At 46.8% G+C, this 18,861-nt stretch overlaps 1 pseudogene; it reads right to left on the bottom strand.

The window, feature by feature from the left end:
- Nucleotides 1–946: 946 nt before the first annotated feature.
- On the bottom strand, nt 947–10,324 carry LOC147664886 (uncharacterized; annotated as a pseudogene).
- Nucleotides 10,325–18,861: the final 8,537 nt, after the last annotated feature.

Below are 18,861 nucleotides of genomic sequence, written 5' to 3' on the forward strand. Positions count from 1 at the left end.
GTAGTGCCCCCCAAATGGAAGAAAGCGAAGGTCAGAGCTTTGATTAAGAAACCTAGCTTAGACTCTGAAGACCTGGCCAACTATAGGCCGATTTCACTTTTACCAACTATCAGCAAAATAGCTGAAAAATATGTGAACCGGGTCCTTTCTTCCTTCATTGAATCTACGGAAGGACTGCACCCTACCCAGACCGGGTTCAGAGCAAAACAGGGAACGGAGACAGCCCTGGTGGCAGTAGTGGAAGCAGTTAGAGGTATAGTGGATACAGGAGGCTGTGCTGCGGTGGTCCTGTTGGACCTCAGCGCAGCCTTCGATACAGTAAACCACTCTCTTCTGCTGCACCGGCTGCATCTTACAGGAGTCTCTGGATTGGCCATTAAATGGCTCCATTCTTTTTTATCCGACAGAAGCTTTTCTGTCTTTGAGGGAGAGGTGTCATCCAGCCAGCTGCAACTGAATCACGGCGTTCCCCAGGGTTCCTCCCTCAGCCCAACTCTGTTTAATATCTATATGAGACCTTTGGCTGAGGTGGTTCTTCCCTGGGGAATCCAACTTGTTACCTACGCCGACGACACGCAGCTGGTGGTTTCCTTGGTGAGGAACGATGTTTCAAATCTGGGGATCAACAATCTGACCCCATGTCTCACCAAGGTTCTGGAATGGATGACGTCTTCCTTTTTAAAGCTAAATGGAGCCAAAACAGACATCATGCTCCTAGGTTACAAGGCCCCAATTAATCTTGATCCTTGGTGGCCTCAGTGCCTAGGACCTCCCCCACCACCTAAGACTCACATAAAGAGCTTAGGGATCTGGTTAGACTCCTCTCTAGGATTTCAACACCAAGCAAAAAAGGTAGCCGGAACCTGTTATGGGCTGCTGAGAGCCTTAAAAAAAGTGCTTGACCTTCTGCCCTTCGAAGCCAGAAGATTGCTGGTCCAGTCATTGATTATGTCACGGCTGGACTATGCAAATGCCGTCTATATGGGGGCCCCGGTCGGCACCATAAAAATTCTGCAATCGGTACAGAATTGTGCTGCTCGACTACTTATGAAAGTCCCAAAAAGATGTTCAGCAAAAGCCGCACTTCAATCTTTGCACTGGCTATCCATCAAGGGAAGGATAACTTTTAAGACCATGTGCATGGCGCATAAATCCATCTATGGTGCTGGCCCACCTATCCTTGATCCCCTTTTTCGTCGCCACCATTCAGTGAGATCTCTGAGATCCAACCAGCGGAATTTGCTGGTAGTTCCCAGGATAAAGCTGGCCCGGATGGGTGGCCGTCGACTCTCGGTGCATGCAGCTAAAGAATGGAACGCACTCCCAGATGCCATTAGGCATGAGTCAAACCATCTTGCTTTCAGGAAGCGCTTAAAGACGCACCTTTTCCAATAGTGTCTTTACCTTCCTTTGTCTTACAGCGCTGGGATGCCCATGGGTAGCCATGCGCTATAAAAGAAAGTATTCATTCATTCATTTGTCAAAGGTTGGAAAAGATAAGGGGCCATATGTATCAAGATACCCATTTGCGATTCTCAAATAGCGATTTTTAAGAAATCGCTGTTTGAGAATCGCAAATAGGTATGTATGTACAAAATCGCATTTTTTTGCGATTTCCTAAAATTCCTTAATTGCAATTAGCAAATTGCGAATCGCAATTAAGGAATACTTTCCCATTCAATTCGATGGGCCAGGAGGCCCATAGGAATGCATTGGAAGTTATTCTCAATTGCGATTCGCAATTTGCTAATCGCAAATTGAGAATAATTTCAAGGGTACAGGGGTGTCCAAAGGACATCCTGTTCCACCCCTGAAATATGCATGGGTGCACATGTGGCGCACATACAGGCCATGTATGTGCGTCACATGGCACTTTGAAAAATGCATAAATGTGCATTTTTCAAGGAATTCGCAACTTACCACCAACTAGAAGTTGGTGGTAATTTGCAATTCCTTAAGGACATTTTGCACATTTTTTTGGCTTCATACATTGCATTAAAGGAATCTCTAAATTTGCGATTCCTGAAATGCAATTGCAAAATAAGGAATCACAAATTTTGCGAATCCTTATTTTGCACAAGATTTGGCTTAATACATACCATTTAGCAAATTCGCATTCGCAAAGGCCGAAGTTCTGCGAAGTTCGGCCTTTGCGAATGCGAATTTGCTTGATAAATATGGCCCAAATATACTACATTCATACAGCTATGACTTTGTTCTATATAATATTGAAAATGCTTTAGTTTCCGATTGAAAATGCTTTAGTCTCCGATTGAGGCTGATTACCCCCTTTCGAATGACAATGCACCCGCCGTATGCCTTTAGCATGTCATGTGCCAATGAGATTGGAGTTAGTGATTACAGAGGAGTATTCCCCCAAACAGAGTACTGTGGGTAATTTGCCACCTTGTGTATCTTGTCAATGTTGTACACAGAGTGAACTGGGCAGGAGCAGTGACGGGACAGAAGAGGCGACAGGAAAGGAGAGATAATAGGGCAGGAGAGGTGACTGGGCAGGAGAAGTAACGGGCAGGATAAGTAACAGGCAGGAGAAGTGACAGGGCAGGAGAAGTGACAGGGCAGGAGAAGTAACGGGCAGGAGAAGTAACGGGCAGGAGAGGTAACGGGCAGGAGAAGTAACGGGCAGGAGAAGTGACAGGGCAGGAGAAGTGACGGGCAGGAGAAGTGACGGGCAGGAGAAGTGACGGGCAGGAGAAGTGATGGGCAGGAGAAGTAACGGATAGGAGAAGTAGCGGGCAGGAGAGGTGACGTGTCAGGAGCAGTGATGGGACAGGAGAGGTGACAGGAAAGGAGAGGTGACGGGGCAGGAGAAATGATGGGGCAGGAGAAGTGAAGGGGCAGGAGCGGTGATTAGGAATGGGCAGGAGCAGTGAACGGATAGGGGCAGTGAATGGACAAGAGCAGTGAAGAGCAAAAGAAGTTATGGGACAAGAGAAGTGATGGGGCTGGAGCGGTGATCAGGCAGGAGTGCTGACCAGACAGGAGCAGTGAACGGGCAGGAGCGGTGACGGGGCAGGAAATGTGATGAGGCAGGAAAAGTGATGGGCCAGGAGCAGTGACGAGGCACAAGAGGCAACAGGAAAGGAGAGGTGACTGGGCAGGAGAGGTGACTGGGCAGGTGAGGTTACTGGGCAGGAGAGATGATGGGGCAGGAGAGATGATGGGGCAGGAGAGATGACAGGGCAGGAGAGATGTGGGGCAGGAGAGATGACAGGGCAGGAGAGGTGAAGGGGCAGGAGAGGTGAAGGGGCAGGAGAGTTGATCAGCAGGAGAGGTGACGGGGCAGGAGCGGTGAAAGGACAGGAGCAGTGAACGGGGCAGGAGCAGTGATGGAGCAGTGATGGGGCAGGAGCAGTGATGGGGCAGGAGCAGTGATGGGGCAGGAGCAGCGATGGGGCAGGAGCAGTGATGGGGCAGGAGAGGAGAGGTGACTGGGAAGGAGAGGCAACAGGGCAGGAGAGGTGACTGGGCACAAGAATTGACAGGCATGTGACATGACAGGCTGGTGATGTGATGGGCAGGAGAGGTGACGGGGCACGAGAAGTGATGAAGCATTAGAAGTAATGGGGCAGGAGCGGTGATTAGGCATGAGCAGGAGTGGTAACCGGGCAGGACCGGTGAACGGGGCAGGAGCAGGGAATGGGGCAGGAGCAGTGAATGGGGCAGGAGCAGTGAACGGGGCAGGAACAGTGAACAGGGCAGGAGCAGTGAACGGGGCAGGAGGAGTGATCGGGGCAGGAGGAGTGATCGGGGCAGGAGGAGTGAATGGGGCACAAGCAACGGTGCAGGAAAAGTGACGGGCCAGGAGAAGTGTCTGGGAGGAAGAAGTGACGGGGAATGAGAGGCAACAGGGCAGGTGAAGTGACCAGGCAGCAGAAGTGACCGGGCAGGTGACGTGACGGGCAGGTGACGGCTGGAGAAGTGATGGGCTGGAGAAGTGACGGGCATGTGAGGTGACGGGCAGGTGAGGTGACATGACGGGCAGGTGATGGGCTGGAGAAGTGATGGGCTGGAGAAGTGACCGGGCAGAAGAAGTGACGGGCAGAAGAAGTGACGGGCAGAAGAAGTGACAGGCAGGTGACATGACGGGCAGGTGACGTGACATGGCAGGAGAGGAGAGGTGACGGGGCAGGAGAGGTGACGGGGCAGGGGAGTTGACGAAGCAGGAGAAGTGATGGGGCAGGAGCGGTGATTAGGCATGAGCAAGAGTGGTAACTGGGCAGGAGCGGTGAACGGGGCAGGATCAGTGAAGGGGGCAGGAGCAGTGATGGGGGCAGGAGTAGTGAAGGGGGCAGGAGCAGTGGATGGGGCAGGAGCAGTGGACGGGGCAGGAGCAGTGGACGGGGCAGGAGCAGTGGACGGGGCAGGAGCAGTGGACGGGGCAGGAGCAGTGGACAGGGCAGGAGCAGTGGACGGGGCAGGAGCAGTGGAAAGGGCAGTAGCAGTGAACGGAGCAGTGTGAGAAGTTGGCCTGGTATATGATGTCCACTATTCTAGTGGGCACCTTGAACCAGTACAAACAACCCTTATGGTGATGGTTGTAAATTCAACCTTATAGACCAGCTATCCTAGTGGTAGCATGGACAAAGCAGTCTTAGGCTTAAACTTCAGAGAGCATGTGAAGCCAGCTGTTTTACCATATATAATACCAAATGAAAGGACACCACACAAGGTATATATCGAATATATATGTAATTATTACTAACACAACCCCTCTGCACTCTTTATGAGGTCACAGTTCGAGATACAGCACAAGTTGCTCAATAAGCATACTATAAGTTGCACAAATACAATTCTGCCCTAGGCGCCTCACGAACCATATACTAAATAAGTGGTATAAGAACCACCTCCGGAAAGGTGAGTAGACCTAGGGCCTAGGAAATTGCTAGGGCTACACTGAGCAACCAAGGGATTGGAAGTAGGAGGCCCACAGGAAGCGTGTGCAGTGTCTAAACACACACGCAGGTTACCATAGAGTTTCAATGGGAACGTAAAAGTTACGAAGTAGTAGATTTTGGACACTTCCGGAAGGACTACGGGAAAACCATGTTAAACTAGGACACTTGGATAGTTAATACCCACGGGAGAACCGGAGTACTCGAGTTACCTCACCCAGGGAAGCCGGGTGCATAGGTGTTCTTTCGTGTCGGGTTTCGTCACTGTTTCCTATGGAGAGCTGCAAGAAAGTGCTGCAGGCGACCAGGAGAAAAGTGTCCGGGTGGATCCAAGGCCAGATCGCAGTCGAGAAGAACCTGAAAGCAGAGGGGACAGAGTCTGGGTCACTAGCCAGTGAACAGGAAGGAACCAGGCAATGCCGAAATGCAATCAGGTGAAGCTTGTCTCTGCAGCCACGAGGACCAGGAGGCGTCGACGACGACCAGGTGCTGGAGTCAAGCTGTCCCATGACGGATCTAGCTGTTGGCGGTGTCGGTATCTGGATTGGACCCAACAAACCTTGGCAAATGCAATCCACGCAGGATGGGAAGATTGGCTTTAGTTAAGACTAGCAAGTCTGGGAAGCTTCTCCTTCACAGAGAAGCTGGAGCAAGCCCGGAGCAACCAGGAAAGTGGTGTAGTTTTACAAAGATGTCTTCTGAGGGCCTATTAGCCAACGGGCTAGCAACCACGAAGACGTATTGTGCGGAAATGCAGGCCCAGGCCCCACGCGTCACTCGTAGACTGTGGAGGGCTGAGCTTCGGTGCAAATGCTGCTCAGGTCTGGGGCCTCTCAAACCCCAATGCCCAACTTCAAGGGTACCTCAGAAGCTGCACAGGTAACAAAAATCAAGTTGTCCAGGATGTCCGGTCCGCCTCAGCTTTGCTGTGGATGTGGGTCGGAGTCAGAAGTCTGGAAGTCCAGTTCCTGCGTCGCTAAGTCTTCGGGTTCCAGTGGGAGCATTGACAAAGCAAACCGGCAAGTTACTGTTGGTGCCTGTTTGCACAGGGTGGTCAATCCTTGACTACAAGGGAGATGTCTTCACCCTTCCAGTCAATATGGAACGTCGAAGGTCCAAGAGTTTAGTTTCAGAGTTTCTTTCCAGGAGAAATCTAAAGTCTCTATACACAGCTCCTAACTTTATACTAAGCTAAGGGGCTGGATTACCTGCTAGGTCCCTCCTATGGGTGGAACCTGGGAAGGGGGTGGTTACACCCAGGGCCGGCGCTAGGCATGGGCAGCGTGGGCAGCTGCCCAGGGCCTCGCACTCAGCCCACTAGCATGGGGCCACGTACTGGTGGTGTGTCCTGTTGTTTTCCTGGCGATCCATTTCAGAGAAAGGTGTCGCCTTGCAATTAAGGTCCTTCAGAGGGGACCCCCAGGGATGGTGTCTTGAGGCATAGGGGAGGGAGACACTCCCTTCAATTGCAAGGAGACCCATTCAAAGACACCGTGGGAGGCCCATTGTCCAGCATTTTGGCACCCCCATAGTTTTAACTTTTAGCCCACAGCAATTCTCATACCTGTCAGACTGAAGGTGTTAGAAATGACTGTGGGGGGGCCAAAATGCTGGACAATGGGCCTCTCACTGTGTCTGTGAATGGTCTCCTAAAGGGGCCACCTATCTACATTAGAGGGGACTCGCACATTCCATTTTAGCTCAAGGCCTCGCAAATCCTAGAACCGGCCCTGGTTACACCCCTTTCCCTTTGTCCAGTTTCGCGCCAGAGCTGGGGCTGGAGTGCCCTAGTAACTGGTTTGAACCAGGCTATGCATGGGGCACCTTGTGTGCCGACGGCAGCAACGAAAGGGTTATGGTAACATGTTGTTCCTGCTTATATTTCACACGCTTTACATAAACCTGTATTCCCTATTAGTGTTTGCTTTTTCCTGAATTAAAACTCAAATAAACATGTTTATCCATTGTTTTAATTAAATAACGTTATAAGCTGTAACTGCTCAGTGAAATGCTAAACGTACTAAAAATTGGTATGTTTTGCTATTTCTAACCACATCCCTGACTCCGCCCACTGTTTCAATCTTTGGTTATTCCTGCCCCCTGATTCTCCACCCACAGTTCCCCTACTTTTTATTTCCCACTTCGACCACTGAACCCAGGGGGTCTAAGGTAGAAACATTAAAAGAAGCATTTGCAATTAATTACTGCAACTGGTCAAGGTTTATATCTGTATGATTGTTCCAAGTGTTATAAGCATACAGTTTAGGAATTTTAGGGGTATTCATTTGTTTTGAAGTGGCCAACCCAAAACAGGTCATTTGATAAATTGAACTGTTTAAAAACAGCATTTGGTTTGGGATAAGACATGCTCGATGTCAAGCTTCCGTGCCCTGAACTTGCCAGTGTCTAGAGCCCCAAACAGATTTAAGATCGACAGTTTCTTTCCATAGCTCATAACCACCAATAGCCAATTGATCTATAAAAGATTTGGAATATAGTCATTTTGTATGGGTGAGCCTTACTTCAGAATTGGATGTAGAATTTATTTTAAATAAAATGAATCAGGATTGGATTTATTAAAATCAGTGAAGTATGTACATGTATTCAAAAGGGTTCTTGAACTGCCTTCAATGGGAGCTAGGCAATGTCCCATTGTGTACAATTAACCACATTTCTAAATGTATTAGCTTTATGCAGAAAATAATGGCCATTATTCTGGTAACAAAATAAATCAGCATAATTAGCAGAATTCAAATGCAAATCCTCAGCATCAAAAGCAGCATAATATTTTAAATCAGAAAACAAAGACTACGGCTTGAACGTCCCAATCATCAGAGTGTATGTTTTGTTTCACTACATCCCCCATTGAAACACGAAGTACATTTGGGACATTAGGCACATCTGTGGGTCCATGAATTTGGAACGTAACAGCATCTCAAACAATTCCATCCAACACAGGCCAGGCAGAAATGTTGAAAAAAGTCTGGTTACATTTCATGATGTGCGAAGAAGAGTGCGGTGCCAAAGTTCCATCAATCACCTTTACAGCAGAGCGTTCAGTAAGGTAGTGATTCTTGATTAAAAGAAAAAAGAATGTCACAAATCCAATTGACATGAACAAAAAAATGGAGATGACGACCAACCAGATGTAAGTCCAAGGTGGAACTAAAAAATTGTGTTTAAAGCATGTAACAAAAATCAAAGATTTTGAGGGGGAACTCGATGTCATGGAGTCAGTGTCAAAAGAAAAACGTGACTGGTTAACTGCATCTGTTTGCAATCCAGGCAATGACACATCAGTGGGATACGCATACTCAGTATCTTCATGTGGACTGGAAGCTGGAGGATTCAACAATGGGTTAGTAACAGTGGTCATCTCTATGGCAATGTCAGGCCTGATGTTGTTCGTTGAGTCCAAGACAGAATTCCTTAACATTGCTGGGCAGGAAACACCTGAGTCATACTAGGAAGAATAGGCCATTCGCTGTAATTTGACATAGTCCACTGAGATGTATCTGCTATCCTTGCGACCAGGAAGTGGTGGTAAAATGACTGTACGAGTACCCTTCACGCCAAGCACCGGAACTGGTGCATGATAAGAGGGGCCAAACTCTTTCTTGTTCTCCACCTTCTCATGGACCAGGTCACCGACTTTAGGTAGCCAGCCAACTACCGGAATCTGTAGTGCAGCTTTAGTGGCGGAGGGCAAATGTTCCTTTGCAAGACTGTCACGAGTCCTTGTAGGTTCTGTAATACAGCAAAATGATTATGTACGTCAAAGGCTGTAGTTGTGGCCGCCATGTCTAGACCATCAAGGTCTGGAACAAACATTTTTATGCCAAAGAGCATTTTGTATGGGGTCCGCCCACCCAGAGATCTTCTTGGGAGATTATTAAGTACACGTTGTACGCTATATAAATGGGCAAACCAGTTCCTGCCAGTACCTAAAACTCTAGCTGTCAAGGATTGCTTTAAGTCACGGTTCATTCGCTCCACAACTGAATTGCCCTCAGGCCTATATGGAGACGAAAATTTGACCCGCACCCCCAATGACCCCATGGCTTCTCTGTATGCCTTAGAGGCGAACGCTGGACCCAGGTCAGAATGGAAGTTGCCACATGCAAAAATTCCCACAAAGACATGCAGACAGTTCGGGCATCAGCACTGCGTTGAGGCCAGACCCATAGAAAGCGTGTGCACGAATCAACTGCAACTAAGACAAACATATACGCAGTATCTAAAGAAAATGGACCGCAGTGATCCAAATAAACACAACGAATGGTTTATTAGAAATGTACAGCTGAGTTTGTGGCGGGCGCACAGAAGTAGAGGTTTGATTTGCTGGCAGATGTCACAAGAAAGCACATAATCGCGGGTTTGTTTAAACAACCCACGCCACCAGTAACGTTGCTGTAAGATAGAGACAGTCGCTGAAACACCTGCATGAGCCGAGGCCATGCCTTTGTGAGCAGCTGTTATCAATGAAAGTCTGTGGTCTGCGTTGGGAATCAACCTGTCACCAACGTCATTAATTCTCACATAGGGAACTTTATCAGGACTTAACTGATGAGTATTTAGAAGGGAAACCCTTTGGGTAATTACCTCACTTCTCTGTAGCTACTATCGCTGCTAAAATGTCATCATCAATCTTACTCCTGGATCTTGTAACTGCTGCAACTGCGTATGTGGCTACAGCTGTTTTAGCTGCTTCGTTCAGCTAAACTGTTGCCAACAGCGTGTACTCTTACACGCTGGTGACCAAGAGTATGAATTACATGTGTGAGAGGCAGACGTTCTTCAAGCTCTGCGACTCAAACCCAAAGCATTTTATGGTTGATTGTGCCACCTTTGGAATCACGATACTCATTCTGAGTCCAAAAAAATAAGTTGTCGTTGAAGGACTGCACACAGTAGTAAGAGTCACTTACAATCAAAGTCATCATATGTGGATCAGCAAACTCCAGTGCAAGCACCAGAGCACGCTACTCTGCCAACTGGGCAGTACAGTCCCCTAATGCCTGCATGTGCACGGCATTGGACTTGAATTCTCCATTCACCATGGTACTGGCCGCTATAGCGCAGGCTGCTGAATAAGAATGTTTAGATCCTGTCACCGGTTGCGCCGAACCGTCTGTGTAAATGATACAATGGTAATCTTCAAGCGGGCGCATAGACAGAGGAGCAGGATAAACAAATTCATACTGTAGGAACTCCTGATTTTGTAATGAGGAGTCAAAGATAAAAGTGACATTGGGTGATGTCAACGATGTAGCCCATTGTATCCAATGAGGATGTAAAGCTTTTGAGTTTGGTACACTGGCTTTTGTCACTGCCTCAAGCGCAGGATACGGTGTTACAAGTAACCTGCGTTTTCCTTGCGCCAGTGCACGTTCCTTCAGGAATGCCATCTGGACCGCCGTCAAGACTTTTTCAACCGTTGAAAATCGCTTTTCAGCCGAAGTGTACAAATGTGACTTCTAAGCTATAGGTACTGTGTCATCTTCATTAAATGTCAAGTATGTAAAACCCACTGCGCCTGGCACAGTTCTTATCACCAGGTTTGTGTGGTTGTCAAGTGTTAACAAGTATTTAGATTCAAGAAGATCAGACTGCAAAGATGGCAGTATAGCTGAATGTTTCGGTAGCCAGCAGGCTTTTGTAAAGGTTGGTTGTACCAAGGCCTATAGCGGCTTGATACGCTGGGCATATTCGGAGATGTAAGTTCGACCGAAATTCAAAAATCCCAGCAAAGACTGTAATTTTTTCAGGGTTGTTGGAGATCGCCAACATGTGCATTTCTCTAAGAAGTGAGGCGCCAAGCCTCTACCTTCATTCTTAAGCTCATAGCCCAGAAACAACACTGTGCACTCTGCAATGTGTGACTTTGCAAAGTTAAATTTGTATCCGTAGTCTGCAAACAAAACTATGATGCTGTCCATACAACAGAGATGCAGCCATAATTCATCATCCATGAGATAAATATCAACCTACAAGTACGCATCAGGGTCTATGCCGTCTAACAAAGAGACGACACGTGCGGCAAAAAAGCCCGGGCTGTTCTTGTAGCCCAAGGCCAATCTTTTGAATTGTTTTTGTTTGCCGCCGGAACAGAAACGGGAGCGTTTGCCTCCCGCCGGAGGGGATATTGGGGTTGTGGCTGTGGCATAGACCGCAATGGTTCCTCATAGGGTGGTGAAAGTTTATCCCACCCAACTTGAGTACGGTACAAAGCCGGTGCAAGCACACTCTTCAGCAGAATGTTGTGCCTGCTCCTTGGGCACAGTGTGTGAAAAAGTAGGGAGGATTACTTCCTCACCCCTCGGAGCGGACAAAACGAAAGGCTCAGGTTAATATGCCTCCGCTAACAAGATGTCATACGAAGAAGTCAGATTCTCCCAAAAAATCCCTTTAACAACACATTCTATATCACCTTCAATTACAAATACTATGTCATATAATCTGTCAGGGGGAGCCACTCAGGTGTCAGCAGTTTCAACTGTGATGAAAGTGTCAGTTGCTGTCGCCTTCAGAAATGGACGCAGTGCTTGCCGCACTATTGTAACCGCTGCACTGTCTAGCAGCTTTACTGCCCAAGTTAGGTTCCGAAGTTGAGTCCTCACCGTCCATGGCATATCTTGCTGTTAATGCAGCAACCTTCTTTTTCTGAAACAAAGGGTGTTGACGAGGACATTTGTCCTGCTTGCCTTTACCGTCATTCTGACGAAGCAGCTCTCGACTTTGCAGGGCACCTCAACCTCTGCCGTGATCCTGGCAATCTCCTCCACTGGCTTGTGAGCCTGATGTTTCCTGTGAAGAACGAGGAACATGCTGATCAGGAACCTGAAATCTATCAGGAGACCTAATTCTCGCGCGGTCGCGCAAGTTATAAGTGCGCTCAGTAGTTTCTGGTATTGGTGACTCAACACGCAACCCTTGTTTCTGTTGTTGCTTCCCCTGCTTTTTATTTTTCCAATTCTTTTTCAGAAAAACCAAATGGTTATCTTTAGCAGACTGTGCCGTCTGAGTTTGTGGTTGTGCTGCTGTTTTAGCAAAAGGCTTAAAACCCAAACTATTGCGGCCAATGGTTTTAGATGCCTCAGCAATAATTTTCGGTAACTCACAGGGTTTCGTGACATCTGGGACAAGGCAAAAAGCATTAGACACCTGAAAGTTAACCACATCTCCCTTTACATTCGCAAGGATGAGATCAGCAACTACGTCAAACACTCCGACTAGCCTCATTCTCAACTCAACTCAACTGCCGCCTCCGGACTGTGCTCATCTTGAACACGCTGGATCACGGAGGGGAGGACAGTCATTGAAGGTGTGCCGAAGCTGCAAATACTTTTCCCCAGTTTTCACAATTGTTACCTCTGGTATCAAGTCTTTTTGCAAACTAATATTGAGTATCCTGTGCTTTTCCACAGGGGTAGTATTAGGAAATACTGCTTCCAGCTGGTCAAATCAGCAAGCCAATAATGTAAATCATCCTTATTCGTGGGACGCTTGCACAAACCAAATTAACCATGACGGAACTAATCGACATCCCGACAGGTCCAGCGGGTTGCGCCGCAAGACCAGGTTCCCCCACCTGGAGACTGCAGGTAACGTATTGGACTAAAGCCTGATGCACCCCTATTAAGGAGGTGTGAAAAACACATAATTCATCCACTGCGACATTCAGATACCATGGATGTGGTGTGCACCCGGCCAAAACTGGCCCAGTGGCCCCTGCGATCGATAAAGGGCCTAAACAGACCGGAGTCACAGTGTGGGGGAGGGCGCCATTATACCAAATACGATGCTCCCATGCCGAAATCGGAACTTCAAGTGTTGTATATCTACAGGTATGGCAGTGGCAGTAGATGAATGGAACAAGGCATCATCTCCATCCACAGTCCCAAAGGTAACCCAAGAGTAAAAAAATCTCAAATGGGAACTCCGAGGCAGCACCAACCACAAAAGAAAAGCTGAATACCATCGTCCGGCACACCATATTGTGTCAAATGACGACAGAGTGGTGCACGACTATGCGCTGCAATATCGATTGTCATAACGACAAGGAAAAGGAAAGAACTTATATGTGTGGTAGCACATACAGGGTTATTAATTCAATACTATACTGTGAACCTTTTTAAAATATCAAGCTTGAATGAACCAATAACTCATCTATATAGGTAGGTTGTGCCGTCACAACTGTTTTCCGTAAATAGGAGTGAGGGTATTGTGTACAAGTATAAGCACTACTAAAGTGTCTCGAAATAAGACCAAACGTTAGGTGCGCCATGTTGCAGGAATTCTGCTAATGCACAGAACTATGCGCAGGAATCCAGTACCTCAGTGTATTGTGGTGTACCAAAAACCCACCTCAGGGCCCAGAACCCTTATCCGACTAGCATTATGTTATGTTATGTTATGTTATGTTAACAGGGGTTTTATAAAGCGCACAGCTACTCAGCAGAGTGTCCTGGCGCTGGGTGAGTATAGACTAACATGAGAAGGAAGTGGAAATATGCAGGAAAGCAAAGTGCTCAGAATTATTGCTGACACAGCCATGTCTTAAGAGCTTTTCTGAAGGGAAGTAAATCCTGAAGTAATCTCAGAGAAAGTGGTAGATTATTCCATAGTTTAGCCAGTCAGTCAGTCAAATTAACTTTATTCGATTTGTTAAAATCATACAAAGTACATAAAAACAGTATTATTTACAATTTAAAAAGGAATTAAACAATTTCATTTATGAGCAAGTTAATGAGACGAAAATCAGTACATTAAAATATTTAAAAACACATTATGTACATCAGATTTCCAAATTCATGCCCCTTCTGGCTCTGGTTGCTGCCACAAGGAAATTGGCCATGGCGAAAGTGATACAGATGTTACCCAGTGATTTTAAATATAACATGGCTGGTCTCACCTGGGAGAAGCCCGCTTCTCTTAAGACTGGTAGCAGATATTTTTTCCTTTGGTCGGAGAAGAAATCGCAAAACATAACAAAATGTAAACTGTCCTGAACAGAAAAATTGTCACAAGTGCAGGGGGGAGCTAACTCAGGTTTCATCCAGGAATTAAAATGGCCCAAATAAAAATGAATAGTGTTAAATCTGAATTTTGTAAGCAAAAATCTATGAAACGGGTTAGTGACGAAACATAAATAGGGTTCAATTGCAGGTGACTGGAGTGACAAATAATGCATTCGAACAGATGGTTTTGATAATTCGACTTCTTCTCCCAACATGTATGCCCTAGACATAAACTGTTTTTTTGTAAGACTCACATCCTGCTTTGTGATACACGAGGGGGAGGTGAATAAATCTGGACGTCCTAGTTCATTAAAAGATTTGTGCAAATACGCCATCCATGGTATTTTGTGACTATACTCTAAACTCATCACATCCCTCATGATCGTGTGATTTAACAGTAGTTCAGGGTTTAACCAGGTCTTAAGCCAGTATATTAATGGGGCCAGTCTCAGTTTGTCCTGGATGTAATCCAAACCAAGTTCTGTATGAATGGAGAAAACCGGGGAAGATTGGGGGAGGGACAGGACTGAACGTAAAAAACTATTTTCGGCTACCTGGATTTCTTCTACTCGTGCATAACCCCATAGGGAGGCACCATACAAAGCCACGGGAAGGGATTTGCTGTTATAAACCTGGATGATGGCCTTCATGGGTCTATGTCCCAGCCTTTTAGCCACTTAGAGCAGAAAGGAGCATCCTCCTATTGGAAGCGCTTCACCTCCAGAGTGCAGACTAACGTCAAAAAGGCAGAGTGAAGAGATCAACGAGGATGGTAGAATTGGACTCTCTTCCTTAGATAGGGGGCTCCACAGCCATGTAAGGTCTTGAAAGCCAATACAAGAGCCTTAAACTGTATCCGCTTGTGGATCGGTAGCCAGTGGAGAGAGTTCAAATGAGACAACACCCGAGTCCTGGGGCCAAGAGATAGAATAGCCCTAGCCGCATCATTCTGCACCACCTGGAGGCAGGTAAGCAGATACTCTGGGAGGCCAACATACAGAATATTCACATAATCCAGCCTGGAGCCAATAAGGGCCTGGACCACAGTTTTCCTGTGTGGGATCTGAAGAAGAGGCAGAAATTGTTTGAGCATTAGCAAAAAGCCAAAGCACTGACCGGCCACAGTCTGAACCTGTAGCTGCATGCTCATGGAGTTGTACAATTTTACACCTGGATTTTTTACGGACAGCACTGCGTTAGCCGGAAGGTGCATATTCGAAGGCCACCAGCTCTGCCAAAAGATGTTAGATGGGCAGCCAAAGAAAATGATTTCTGGCTGGTCGGAATTACATTTGAGTTGATTCTGTTGGAGCCAGGAAAACACTGGCGACATACAGGGCTTAATAGCTTCCCCCTCAAACTCTGAATCTTTGTCGCATGTAAAAAGTAATTGGGTGTCGTCAGCAGACGACACTATTTTAGCTCCATGTGACTCAGCCAGACTAGCCAGAGGAGACATGTACAGATTAAACAAAGGTAGGGCTGAATACCGAGCCCTGTGGTACTCCCACCTCCAAAGGGGGGTAAGCGCTGAGAAAGGGGGGGCCCAAATGGTTTGTTTGTACCCTGAAAGAAAAGAGGCAAACCATTTGAGTGACGTCCGTTCGAAGCCAGACTCCTGGAGTCACATTAGGTGTCGGCTATAGGGGACGGTATCAAAGGCTGCCGAAAGATCTAACAGTATCAGCATTGCCTTGCCACCCTTATCCAAGACCTCCTTAATAGACTCTGAGATTTCCAGGAGTGCCGTCTCTGTGCTAAAATGACGGCGAAACCCAGATTGACTTTGGTGCAGAATGTTGTTAGTCTCTAGAAATGCAGAGGTGAAGGAGTGAACGTATTTTTCCAGTACTTTGGAAAAGGAAGGCAGGAGGGATATGGGCCTGTAGTTAGCGGGTGTCTTGGATGGACAGATTGATTATCCTAGCGAACTGTTGTTGTTGATATGTATTTTCATGCAGCTATGTCCAACAACCTGGTCATATTGTTCTTCCTACTTTGTCTTTCTAATTTATTTATTTTTTCTCACTGTCACGTATGGAAAACTGATAAGACATGCTATGTATTTCCTGAAAGGACGCTGTGTACTCTATTTTTTCATGTACTCTCATAAAAGAAAATGCAATAAAAGATATTCAAACAACAGTTAGCGGGTGTCTCAGGATCCATGTTAGGTTTTTTCAGGAGTGGAAGTATATGTGCTTCCTTGCACTTGCCGGGGACAAGCCCCTGCTGAAGGAGGTGTTCAATATCTGATTAACATAGGGATTAATAAGCATGGCTATAGTTGCCAAGATAGACGCAGGACAGGGATCACAAGGAGTGCCTGATTTCAGATTTTTCAGAAAACCTAATGAGGTTGCCATCGGCAAAGGAGGGAACTCCGTAAAAAGAGGCACAACGGGAAGAGGGAAGGAATGAGAAGGGCCCCTATCCACATTGTTGGCCCAAAGGGGGGTAGTAAAATGTATCCTGAATTTTTTTGATTTTTTCAGCAAAAAAAGTGTCCATCTGATCCACCCAAAGTGCAGAGGGGGAGAAAGTCCTAGCTATAGCCTTGGGGAAGGAGAATTCCTTAACTATTTTGAAAATCTCTTTACTGGTATTCCCAGCTGCCTCTATTCTAGATGAGAAAACATTTTTTTCCTCATTAAGAATAAGTTTATGATGAGACTTAAGTGCTTGTTTAAACATAATTTTCTCCCTAGTCTCGTAATTCTTTCGCCATGCTCTCTCTCGAGTCTTTTGCAAGTGCTTCTACTTTCTTTAAGATCAGGAGTAAACCAGGGAGCAGAGACACGTAAGGAATAGGCAGGGCTGGAAGAGGGAGGGGCAAGCTCTGCTGCATGGAGCAGTAGCCAATTGTCTAGGACAGTCACATCATCTTCCACATTACCACTCAGAACAAGTGGGTAGGACTCGAGGGCCCCCCGACACTGCTTCAGGAGTGATGCAATGGTACGGTCTAAAACTACCCATACGGGGTCCTCTGTGGACTCTAAACTCCAGGAGAAAATGATCTGACCACACCAGAGGTCGAGGGGGGGAGACATCTATGTCCCTTGTGGAAAACACCTGGTCAAGAATATGGCCCTTTTTGTGGGTCGGAGCCTGAGAAAAAGGAGTCAGTTTAAAAATATTCAAAGCATCCGTAAGGCTGGTAGCATCTGGATCGTTGATTTTATCCATGTATACATTAAAGTCCCCTAAGATTAGCATTAGTGTCTCATTCCTTCTCCATACTACAGCAAAGCTACCAATGATTAGACAACCTAGAACATGCGACTTAGTAAACTCTTAGGAATAGTCTGAGAATCAAGAACTCTCTTTAATATAGCTCTCATACCAGTCCACAGCGTGAGTAAGCAGAGACTGTAAGATCCACGTATACTCCTTAGATTCCGGTTGATGCACAAAGGGGCCCACCTCCCGATGTCCCCAACTCTGGATAATGTAACATAGAGTAGTAAGGTAATCAGGTGAGGGAAAGGTATTAGGGAAGGTACAGCGGGGAGAGGGATACCTGCAACAAAACAAGACAAGGTTAACACAATGTGACATCTTTCTACTACTCTCATATATTCTCACTGCGACTGACTAGTACCTGCGGACTTGATGTGGAAGATATCTGTACGCCTGTATACCAACTTAGATCCAATAGAGATACTTCTCTCCAATACTATAGTTGTATACCTACAACAAGAAAGCAGGAAATATTAGATACCCAACCATACATACTACCAACCAAAAACATAATACACATGTCCATACATACCAAAGGTAATAACTTTTATGCTCATAAGCAACATAACATCAGCAGTCCCAGGATGCTTCCCCTCCCATTGTTATTGGATAGCAGGGACAGAAACAATGATCGGAATCAAGTAATCCACTAGTACTCCTATTTGTACCAGGTATGATGAAGCAGGAAGAAAAATAACAAACTCAAAGTCATGGGTATATGAGTCCGATCCGTGAGGGAAGGCAAGGGTCAAAGGGAGAGAAAGAATTCCAAAGAAAGAACAAAACAGGATCAAAAGATACAATTCCTTGCCTCGCTCCACCATCAAGATTGAAGAAGAACAACCCCTTCTAAAACTGCAGCGCTTACCTCAGTGCGGTTCTCAATCTGCAGCGTATTGTCAGTGCAGACGGAGAGAAACAGCACTCCGATGAGAGGCGCTTCCTTCAACGTGGCTTCCCGAACCACAGCGCTTCCTGCAGCGCGGACGGAGAAGAACAGATGTCCGGTGATAGGTGCTTCCTTCAGCGTGGCTTACTGAAGCACAGCGCTTCCTTCAGCGCGGCAAAGAATGAAACGAGCAGGCACCTCGAGGAGAAGCCTCGAGTACCAAAGAACAATTTCTACAATCCCAGTGGGCATGAAAAGAAGAATCCAGAAGTCAAGTATCCACCCGACCAACATTACGAACAAAATTACGCGCACATTCTGTACGCGCATGCCAGGTAACGTTGAAAACGCTCCTCCCACTGAACCGCCAAGAATTCTAGGAGATGTACTTTTTTCAATAATGTTTCTGTAGGCGCATCGGCTCAGCGCCTGACAGTACGCCCTCCTCCCAAGCGCCTACTAGAACCAGGCTCATCCGGATAGCGTGCATGAAACACACACAAAGCCCTGGGAGCATGGACGTTCGAGGAAGGTTCCCACGAGTCATCCTCCGAGGCATACCCCTTCCACGTGATGAGCTATCACAGACGGCCACAACGGAACTTGGAGTCCAACACCTTCCGCACCTCATATTCCAACTGACCATCCCGAACCACCGGTGGAACAGCCACCCTCCTGGCCCCCATCACAGGCTTCAACAAACTACAGTGAAACACAGGATGAATGCGTAGAGAAGAAGGCAGTTTCAGCTTGTATGCCACAAGGCCGACTGGACGCACCACCACATAGGGAC

This window comes from Lissotriton vulgaris, unplaced genomic scaffold (genome assembly GCF_964263255.1).
Source record: "Lissotriton vulgaris unplaced genomic scaffold, aLisVul1.2 SCAFFOLD_415, whole genome shotgun sequence".
Taxonomy (NCBI): Eukaryota; Metazoa; Chordata; class Amphibia; order Caudata; family Salamandridae; genus Lissotriton; species Lissotriton vulgaris.